Source organism: Schistocerca serialis, chromosome 11 (assembly GCF_023864345.2).
Source record: "Schistocerca serialis cubense isolate TAMUIC-IGC-003099 chromosome 11, iqSchSeri2.2, whole genome shotgun sequence".
In the NCBI taxonomy this organism is placed as follows: domain Eukaryota; kingdom Metazoa; phylum Arthropoda; class Insecta; order Orthoptera; family Acrididae; genus Schistocerca; species Schistocerca serialis.
This window is the reverse complement of record NC_064648.1, coordinates 151,896,875-151,908,153: the sequence shown is the minus strand read 5'-3', so window position 1 is coordinate 151,908,153 and position 11,279 is coordinate 151,896,875. Positions and strand designations below refer to the sequence as shown.

General features: G+C 43.8%; 1 long non-coding RNA gene across 1 annotated transcript; it reads right to left on the bottom strand.

Moving 5' to 3' along the window:
- Nucleotides 1-4,092: 4,092 nt before the first annotated feature.
- LOC126427391 (uncharacterized) lies at nt 4,093-10,014 on the bottom strand. The gene is made up of 3 exons (XR_007576660.1): nt 9,743-10,014; nt 9,431-9,576; nt 4,093-4,749 (listed from the first exon to the last, which is right to left on the bottom strand). It is a non-coding gene; the product is annotated as an uncharacterized LOC126427391 (long non-coding RNA).
- Between the last annotated feature and the right edge of the window lie 1,265 nt (nt 10,015-11,279).

The following is an 11,279-nucleotide window of genomic DNA, read 5'->3' as shown; positions in this document are numbered from 1 at the left end:
AAAATAAGTTAAGACTTTACTGTAGTTTCGGTAATAAAATTATTATTTTCTGTACATTTTTCTTTTATTTAGAGCCAATCAGAGGCTGAAAAAAAAAAAAACCTCAGCCCTTGTATTTTGGCTCAGTAATAACATCAGAAAACAAGGTGGAGGCAGATATAGCAAACGAAATTAAGTCTGTCAACTGATCATATACAGCACTATACTCCATGTTCAACAGTAAGAACCTAAATAGGAAATTAAAGCTGACACTTTACAAAACAATGATCAAACCAGTTCTTACGTACGGCAGTGAGGCACAGGTACTGACGGAGGCTTCGGAGAAGAAGCTAAGTATCTGGGAAAGGTAAGTGCTGAAGAAGATTTTTGGTCCCGTAAAAAAAGGAGAGTTATGGAGAATTAGGACTAATAAAGAAATAAGGTCTCTGTACAAAGAATCTGATCTGGTAACCTCAGTCAAAACGAGAAGGCTAAGACAATGAAGACATATCCAGCAGATGACAGAAGAAAAACACGCAAAGAAGCTGATGACGGAACGTCCCAATGACAGGAGGAGGAGAGGACAACTGCGTGTGAGGTGGCTGGAAGATGTGGAAGCCGACCTGAGAGCAGTGGGGGTGAGGAGGAGGTGCAGGCGTGCTGGAAGTCTGTGACCGAGGAGGCAGAGGTCCTCGGAGGTCCGCCGTGGAGTGAGTAAGGAAGTACGTAAACAAAGGTACATAAGAAAAGCTGATTGGGAAAAAATGGAAACTGTTGTATTTCACTGCCTTCCCACATATGCTGCTTAAGAAGAAGAAGCAGTACTGGATATTGCATCAAAAGTCACAGTCATCTAAGACAAAATAAAAAGCAGAATAATATAAATACTCCACTGCTCGAAATAAATCTAAAACACTGCCCCCTCTCTCTGCTTCCTTCCTGTCACCTTCCCATTCCTCTTCCCTTCAAAACGTTTATCGACAAGTGACACGACAGCTGCCGGCTGTACACTGACTGTGCCGGCATATTTGTCGGTGTTACACGTGGATAGCAGACGACCTGTTTTTATCTTCGTACAGAAGTTAGCACGTACGTGCACACCAAAGGAATGCTTAAATGTTCAAGAAAAGCAACTGGAATCACTCAACAGAGGAAAGTCCACTGGACCTGACGGGATACCAATTCGACTCTACACAGAGTACGCGAAAGAACTTGCCCCCCTTCTAACAGCCGTGTACCGCAAGTCTCTAGAGGAATGGAAGGTTCCAAATGATTGGAAAAGAGCACAGATAGTCCCAGTCTTCAAGAAGGGTCGTCGAGCAGATGCGCAAAACTATAGACCTATATCTCTGACGTCGATCTGTTGTAGAATTTTAGAACATGTTTTTTGCTCGTGTATCATGTCGTTTTTGGAAACCCAGAATCTACTCTGTAGGAATCAACATGGATTCCGGAAACAGCGATTGTGAGAGACCCAACTCGTTTTATTTGTTCATGAGACCCAGAAAATATTAAATACAGGCTCCCAGGTAGATGCTATTTTCCTTGACTTCCAGAAGGCATTCGATACAGATCCGCACTGTCGCCTAATAAACAAAGTAAGAGCCTATGGAATATCAGACCAGCTGTGTGGCTGGATTGAAGAGTTTTTAGCAAACAGAACACACCATGTTGTTATCAATGGAGAGATGTCTACAGACGTTAAAGTAACCTCTGGCGTGCCACAGGGGAGTGTTATGGGACCATTGCTTTTCACAATATATATAAATGACCTAGTAGATAGAGTCGGAAGTTCCATGTGGCTTTTCGCGGATGATGCTGTAGTATACAGAGAAGTTGCAGCATTAGAAAATTGCACTGAAATGCAGGAAGATCTGCAACGGATAAGCACTTGGTGCAGGGAGTGGCAACTGACCCTTAACATAGATAAATGTAATGTATTGTGAATACATAGAAAGAAGGATCCTTTATCGTATGATTTTATGATAGCGGAACAAACACTGGTAGCACTTACTTCTGTGCGGAACGATTTGAAGTGGAATGATCATATAAAATTAATTGTCGGTAAGGCGGGTACCAGGTTGAGATTCATTGGGAGAGTCCTTAGAAAATGTAGTCCATCAACAAAGGAGGTGGCTTACAAAACACTCGTTCGATCTATACTCGAGTATTGCTCATCAGTGTGGGATCCGTACCAGGTCGGGTTGACGGAGGAGATAGAGAAGATCCAAAGAAGAGCAGAGCGTTTCGTCACAGGGTTATTTGGTAACCGTGATAGCGTTACGGAGATGTTTAGCAAACTCAAGTGGCAGACTCTCCAAGAGAGGCGCTCTGCATCGTGGTGCAGCTTGCTCGCCAGGTTTCGAGAGGGTGCGTTTCTGGATGAGGTATCGAATATATTGCTTCCCCCTACTTATACCTCCCGAGGAGATCAAGAATGTAAAATTAGAGAGATTCGAGCACGCACGGAGGCTTTAGACAGTCGTTCTTCCCGTGAACCACACGCGACTGGAAAAGAAAAGGGCACGTAAAGTGCCCTCCGCCGCACACCGTTGGGTGGCTTGCGGAGTAGAAATGTAGATGTAGATGTAGATTAATCAAAATTAAAATACCTTTAAAATTTAACAGATGACCTGTAATGAAGTCTGTCGCTGTATAGCACCTTCTGAATCGCACGAGAATACTTTACTATGGAGAGGGTGTTTTTTAACTACAGAATAAATAATTCATTGATATATAGTTCCTCAGCAATAATAAATGTATTACATTTAGTCACAGTCGACTTCTAGCTTCAATATCTATTCTGTAATGTGCTATCTGCCAATTTTGGGTACCGTATCATTTTCGAGTGAACGTCTTATACGCATCCAGCACCCGAGTGTCAGACAGCACGTCTCGGGGCAAAACTTTCCAGGTTCGGCTCGACGTGCACGGGCAGGAGGCTCGCAACTTGTGACGACTGAGGTGTACGGTGAGGCTACCGGAGGAGAAAGCGTCCAGAGTGGTCCAGTGTGGGCCTTTCCGACTTTCTCCTCCGGTCTCACTCTTTCCGACACAGTGTCGAGAACACTGTGTCAAAAACAGAGAAGGTTCTTCTCTAAGCTCCTTTCTCGCAAGGGCACAGTGGAAGCGGGAAGTATCGGGACTGAGCAAGTTGCCACCGCTTACAGAGGAACTCGGGCTCAGATTCCTAGCACGTGTGGAGAATGCAGAGTCCACCCGTCGCTAAAGAGCATTACGTCAATGGCCACTAAGCAGTTCCTGTACAGGTACAACTGGTGGAATATGGGAAACTGTTACTATCTCTTGCAGGCTGGACCTTTTGAGTGAGTTACACTGAAGGTGAAGCAAAAGGCTATCACATTGACTGTTCATGGAAATGAGAGTGAAAAAGGTAACACACCATCCAAGTCACCTTTAAAGCAGTTCGGTGAAGCTGAGGACAATCCGAATGCTAAGATCTCCGACTCATCGGCCGAGTTCATTTACAGTCATCGGCCGATCGGAAGGCTTCTCCCGGGCAGGTATGGAGCACACGGGAGGGACACCAGAGGAGCTGCCTACATTATTCTCCCAGTCTCCCTTCAGTGCCCTCCAGAATACTCAGTTACACAGAGGAAAAGAGTTGTCATCTAGCAGTTTATAGAGTGAAAACTTTTTTCTCTGTGCTTTTTCCCTAAATATTCACATTTTGCTTCCTATATGTGTACTTGGAAATCTAACTTAATAAAAAAGAGGAGGGGGGCTGAACAAATATTAACAACTATTCCTGAAGGGTGTACATTAATTTGTAAACATAAGAGAAGTCCATATAAAAAATTCTCCAGGCCTGTCCATTTGCAAACACTGCCACTAGAACGACCTCAGCACACCAAAATGCCTCAATAAAACCATTTCTAGAATAAGGCATTAGTACTACACAAATACTTCAAATTCCGTAGAACGGCTGTTTTCTGAAACAGCTACATAATTTTGAAAGTTACATAATTTTTATCAATTAAAATGCCTCATTAAATGCAAGGATTTGGTGGAGAACAGAAACTTTTACTTAAACATATTAATAACACACAAACGAGCAGAAAAAGTGTGACTCTATTAACAAACGAGCTCTCTTAAACCTAAAATCGAGAACTGTAAACCGGTAACATAACATTCGAGGGCACACAGAATAACGCCCTGTTAGCAAAGGCAAAAAGCATATGGGTTTTAAATACATTCATTTTTTAGCATACATAAGGCATTTTAACTAAAACAAATAGTTTCTGTTGGCCCAAGAAAAACTAATTTACATTAAAAGTGTCAAATATTTTTCCTTCCTTTTCTAACAACAATGATGCACCTCTGCTATAATATGACATGCAAGGAGGAACCTGCATTTATATTCCTTTCATTTACTATCTCAAGTGAATTGATATAAACATTTCCTCAAACGAAATGTGCCAGTTTCACATGGTAGTGAGTTTGTTAACCTTTCAATAACTATGACATTTTACTTGCTTAAGGACAATCATTTCTCTAAATTAAAAATACAAAAAGCCTCGACAACAACTGCTCTGGACAGTGGCTAGTCACAGTGTGTGAATATTTCCCTAATAAATTGGCAAAGCGCCACACGATTTAGAGCTTCCCGTAGGCCCGGCACTGCAATCTCGCCTTCTGGTAACTTCGAGGGCTCCACCTTCAGATGACTACAAGCTACACCAGCTAAACATCCGAGACAAACTTTCACTGCACCACAAGACTCGGCAAACGCTGCTGTCACCTGTCAACCTGTGAGATGAAATGGAACCTAATTTAAAAATTTAAAAAGGAGACAGCATACTATTTGCAATGAGGTACATCTTCAAAAATTCTGATGAATTCCTTAATCTCAAGTATTACAGTACAATAATGAATGCACACAAAGTAATTAATCAAAGAACACTCAGATACTCGTGAAACAAACTATTCAATTCCCCAACAATTACGAACGGTTTTGCACCGATGGGTTGTTCTAAGTGCCTGAAAAAGATAGAGCAAATGAACATTACAAGGGTGTTCCACTTGGTGTAAACTGTACAGTAATTTTTAAACCACTTTTGCAGTGTAATCGGTGTCAACATGAAGGTGCAGGCGAACGGCTGTCTGCCGGAGCTGTGTCGAGGTCCGGGCAATGTAGGCAGCCAGGTTGTCAAATTTGTTGCTTAACTTCATTTCCAAATATAAATAAACGTGAAGGTGTGGAGCGGCAAGGGGCGTACGACAGGCAGCAGCCACCGACCCTCAGTCCCGAGGAGCCGACGTAAGTGTGTCCCACGAAGGTGAACAGGAGCGTACAGCTTCGCTATCTCCTAACTGTGGTGGCTCAGTGACATGCTGGTTGTCAGACAGGGCTAAGCAGGCCCGGCCAGTGAAACTGCCCAGGGTGCTGAATGTGGAGCCGCAGGCCGGAGAGAGGTGGCAGGCGGCGTCGGACAACTGCGGTCCGGAGCCGGCCGGATCTCGTGCCTCGGACCGGGACGTGCTGGCGGCGCCCGGAGAGTCGGGTAGCTGTCCGAGGTTCGTGGACCAGGTACGACAGCGGAGGCTGCGTCACGAATAGGTTGACGACCGGCACAGGCTGTCGACGGACCTTCCGGCTGGGACAGAAGCTTCACAAAACTCAGTCGGCACCTCAGATCCGGTTGTCGATTTGCGGAAGTGGACGGCAGTAAGTGGGCACACGGCACGGGATCGCCGTGTCGGGAGATCGTCGACCTCTTCTGGTGGCACGCTAGTTCCACCACTGGGGACCGTCTGTTGTTTACGTCGTTACATTTTCGTCCCCCTAGGAATATCTGGCACGTCGATTCCTATTGATGAGCTGGCTGAAGTAGAATCACTAATATATGACAGCTGCTTTTACACTTCACAATCTCCATCCTGAGTCCATGGTAACACTTCGGCATCCTTTCTTTTTCTCTACACTTAGAACATAAGCTTTTTAGTTCCTAGTTTGCACTACTCTCTTTCTCTTCAGTTCAGTTAGCAGCTGAAGGAAAGGGGGGGGGGGGGGGGGATCAGGAAGACAAGTAACCTCGCTGCTCTTCCTACTTAATATTTACGTTCTAATGCTAGTAATGTCCGACACTGAGTAAATGGGATTGACGATACGAAGCCTCTCCGTAAGTGCATCTCGTACTAAAATCTGAATCCCACACATACTTAAAATACATACCTAGCTCACCTCTAATAACCAGTGAAAATTCCCCTAAATCTCATTCAGCCATTCCAAGGATTAATCTACTAAAACAACATCATACACTCTCTGGCAGACCAATGCAAAAAGCAGGCACTCCTTGACCTGCGCGAACTCATTTATGTTAATCTACACTGTTGCCTTATTGTATAACAAATAAGAAAAAAACTATTTACAAATTAAAGGACTTAGTAGTAGCATTGCCACGGTTGCATTCTCAGACATACCACCCTGGAAAACACCATTGTTCTATCACTCACTGAACACGATTTATCTTCATTGTATGTCAGTAATGCACATAATACTTCACCATCTTCTGTAATATGACATATTCATAACTGTAACTCACCATCCTTGTAGTATGACCTTATGAGAAATCCTCTATTCATTATAAGAAACGTTAATAGTTCAACTCACAGCTACCTCTCACTCTGAGAGACAAGTCCACTGGGGCTGCTTCGTAGAGCCATCTGATACCACAGACTTACTTCCTCGGTCGCAGCTGATTTTCAGCTATTCCCTTGTGTCCTTAGTACTCCTCTGATATTTCATAATATTTCTTAATATCTGACTCTTTTTTTTTCTTTCTCCCAATGTCAAATCTCTGACCTCAGAAAATACTGTAGGTTAATTTTCTATCACACTCACTGTGCTCGAGGGACCTGGAGCAGTGTAACGATCACATTACGTCTAAAGACCATCCGTTTCAGTGTAGTACCTCAGGATATCGCTGCTTTGGGTCAGTGTTGCACGATGCAGAGACAAGAAATTCTACCTATCCAGTATTTTTGCAACACTTGAATCGCTTTGTCAGCACTGTACCGGTGTTTACATCTGCCTGCTCGTCTATCTTACATCTGGGAACTAACTATTATTCACTAACTATTGCCCCTGTAGGCACCGTAACACCAGACTAACATATTTCCCATTACATACTTTACTAAAGATTCAAAATATCACACTACAAGATCTCACTGTTTCTTACTAAATTAAATACACCAAACAGCTACTATTCATACTGCCACAGTACTCATTCAACGTAATGTAAGTATTACTTGAAAGTTCCTTTAATCTATTACTTAAGCACACAGGTTCACTATACCCAGCATAAAGTACTCCAATACAGAAAATTCTACGAATGAATGGATGCCAAGTAAGGAAGATGCTGCTGCTTCAGATACTGAAGATGCCACTGATGCTTGTAGTGATATTGAAGTTAAAAGAGAGACAAGTGATAATAGTAGTGATAAAAATGACAGCTGATGAAAACAATGAAGCGATTGTGTTTTTTGTAGGCATTCTACATGGTAGAATGGAATAATGACCCTTTTGGGACAAGAAAGCTGCTAAAGCATATTTTGCAATAAAGGGCTGGTCCAATATATGCAACAAAAGACACATTCAAGAGTATATTCAGAGATGAAATGTATGATATAATAGTATGTGAAACTGACAGGAAAGCAAATAAAGTATTCACATATTATAACATCAATTCAGAAGAAGCAGTGAAAGTGTGGAAGCCATTTACAGCTGAAGAATTTGAAGGAAATGTGGGAAACAAATGCATTGCATTGTATTGTATTGTATTGTGCAAGCTTATCCCTCAACAGGTTTTGGCTCATAAGCAAATTTAGAAGATCTGACAATGTGGAGGCTTGGGCTGAGCATTTGAAAAGTGACAAAGTTGCCGTGTGATCTGACACGTCCGAAGTGCTAAATTCAAAGCTTCGAGGAACCTAAGTGCATACTTGTTGCCTCATTGTTGATGAGCAGCTTTTTCCTTACAAAGGAAAGACAAGATTCACTCAATACATGCCCTCAAAGCCAACCAAATATGACAGATGAAGGTTTTGTGGACTTCTGATTTGTGAGATTCTTATCAAACAACTGGCTAGTACGGGTAAATCAGTTTCTGGAAGAGAAACTAATTAAGAAGAGAGGGTAGTAAAAGACTTATGTTACCATTTCAAAACACCAGCAGAAATATAGTCACTGATAATTTTTTCACCACTCTGCCATTAGGAAGGCTGTCGGCGACTTGGGATTTGTCGACAGTCGGTACTATGAAAAGAAGTGAGCCCTATATACTCCCAGAAATGCAACCTTCCTCTTCATGCCAAGAACTGTTGCATATATTTGGATCAATGAAGACAATGTTTCTGTGTGTTCATATGTCCCCATGTCTAATGTTGTCCATAATTTATTATGATGTATCCATTTCTGGCCCTCTTTCAAAGACAGATGTTATACACTGTTATAATAGCACAGAAGTTTGGCACTGATAATATGGGCAAGTTGTGTTCTCACTACGGTGTAAAGAGGAGAACACAGAGATGACCCCTAGCACTTTTTGCAACATTCTGGATATTTCTATTTACACAGAAAATAATCCTCAGACAAAAACTGTGACTCGCTGATACAGGTTACCTGAGTAACACGACGAGGACACAAGGGATAGATTCGGGTTTATTGGGTCAATCCATCTTGCTCTAGGTCTCCCTCTTCCCCTCAAACTTTGCCTCCATCATCAGTTTTGCTATTCTTCTATCTTCCATTCTCTTTACATGCCCAAATCATTTTAATCTGTTCTCAATTCTCTCTTTCAGCTTTTCTATTCCAATTTCATTCACATCTTCATTTCCACTCTCTCTCTCCTCATTTTCCCTGATCATATTTCTTAGTAATTTCATTTCACTGACTCAGATTCTACTTTACTCCTTTCTTGTCACTTCCCACGTCTCTGATTCCTATGACAGCACGGGTGCCAAGAACATCTGGAACAACCCTCCATTACACTTCATTTTGTTAACTTCTGCCACCATTCTTGCACCCTCCCCTGTCACGCTTTCTACATTTTAAAATTATCCACAATTTCAATGTCCTCCTCTTTAATATTAATTTGCCCCTTGCCCACTTTGTCTTCTCTAATTACCGTCATAGTCTTGCTTTTCTCCACATTGCATTTCATTCCGTATTTCTTGATTTTTTTTCCTCCATTTAAGATGTCTATTCATTCTTGTCTACCCTTACTGTCAGTTCCCTATAACACATCATCATCAACATATAGCAATAACTTCATCTCCCTTCCTCTATGAGCTTCTTTTGTCTCATTCACAATTTCACTCATCAAATTTATAACTAACTAAATAAAACATGAATTAGTGTATCAGGTAAAACAGTATACACTGCTAAATTCATACTTCACTACTTACAACAATCCACAGTCATATTTACCTATTGTTTACGTTGTCCCAATCTTTCTCGGTACCCGCAGCCTTCGTCGCCTTAACTGTGTGCTCTGTCTGCACTGCCTGGCAGATTGGCCTTTCTGTCAGCATACTCAGTGGAATCAGGTGATTTTGGGCAAGGAGCCGAGTGTCCTGTTAAATTGCAAGGTGCATACCATAGGTGATAATCGTTCAGCCCTCAGATCTTTACCATATACTACAACCGAGTTTAAATCTAATATAGCGAGAAACAGTAAGGTGGGATACAAAGATACGAGGGCCCCACGAGTGAAAAACCAAAATCTAAGCCACTACTTACATACGTTGCCGATGTCCGAGTCGAATCACCACTGCAGTCTCTATCTGCTTCTGCCAATAGAACGAAGCGAGCCTCCTCCTCCTCTGTCGATCGATCGGTCTCCGAGCAATTGCAATTCTGACCCCACAACATTGCAGACAGGTTACGCATACGACAGGTACCGATCGGAGGGAGTCGTCTCGGCGTTTGTCGAGAGGCACTCGACCTCCGACTGGCGGTCCCGGATTCGGTTGACGAGGAGGAAGACTGGAGGACATTGTGGGCAGCTACAGCAAAATCATCGTCGAACGTAACAAGACAACCATTCTGTTACCCTCGAACAGTTAAATACGCACGTCACAGTCCGGGATACTGCCCAGCGGCGTTCCACAATATTCCGACGCCGAAGCAGCGCAGGCACAAGTGTGGCCCGTCGCGGACACGTGCAGCCGAGAGGTGGGGCACCCGTTCGGCGTCGCAGCGGGTCGTGCGCCGAGCCGACTGCGGCCCTCAGCTGGGAGCCGGCATCCGGCGAAGACATCTCACGTCGGGACTCGGTGTCTCGGCGAAGCGACAGTACGCAGTGCCGCGCGGGGAGATCGACCCCGGGCTGTAGGCTTCGGCGCTGTGGCAGGTGGCGGTGGAAACCACCGGCACGGAGCTGGGCGGTCTTCCGTTCGGACCCGGAAGTGGCGGCAGAGTGAAGGTTGCCCGATGCCTGGACAGTCGGGCAGCAGTCGACAGGTCGCAGTCCGGAGACGGCGACGGCGGTGGTGGCTGCATCACGAATACGTCAGAAGAACTGGTATCAGTAGGACTGCTGAAGGTCGAAATGGTTGACCGACGGAAGGCAGTAATGACACAGATCTGGCGGCAGTGGGAGTCGGTTCAAGACTACGAGTAAGTTCCAACAGTTTTCTTTCCCTCTCTCCTCCCTCCCCTCACATTTCCATTTGGGTATGTTGTACGTTTGTGGTGATAACAGTTAAGCAAAATGTCTGTTGGTGCAAGAGCGACAACCCAGGAGGCACGGTTTCTGGTAAATCTGGGGAATGTCCCCCCCCCCCCCCCCCCCCCCTCCCCCCTTGCACAGCCACAAAGTTAGGAAGCTGAATAGCCAGAAGTTGCTAAGTATGACTCAATTACAATTAGTTAATGATGCTTGAACAAATAAACGTAATATGAAATGAGAAATTACGGGATGCGCAGGAACTTCGAAGATTTACAGGAAGGGTTAATGGATCGTTAGAGAAGAAAAACACATCTAGGTATTATTGAGAATAGCTTAACAGCACGAATAGGGCTACTCTGCAGGAAGCGCAACAAAGGCTACTAAATGTGTTACTGGGGGGGGGGGGGGGGGGGGGGGAGGGGGGGGGGGGTTTTGTTCTATCAGCTGACACATTGTGAAAAATGCACACGGAATTCTCAAAACCCTTGAACAAAGTAGTAGGCTGGGACTGAGTTAGAGACGAAGGCAAGAGAGAAAACAGTTGTTTCTAATAAAGAGGTCATACGTTATAGATATCGCAATCCAGGTCACATTCAGTGGTTTTGT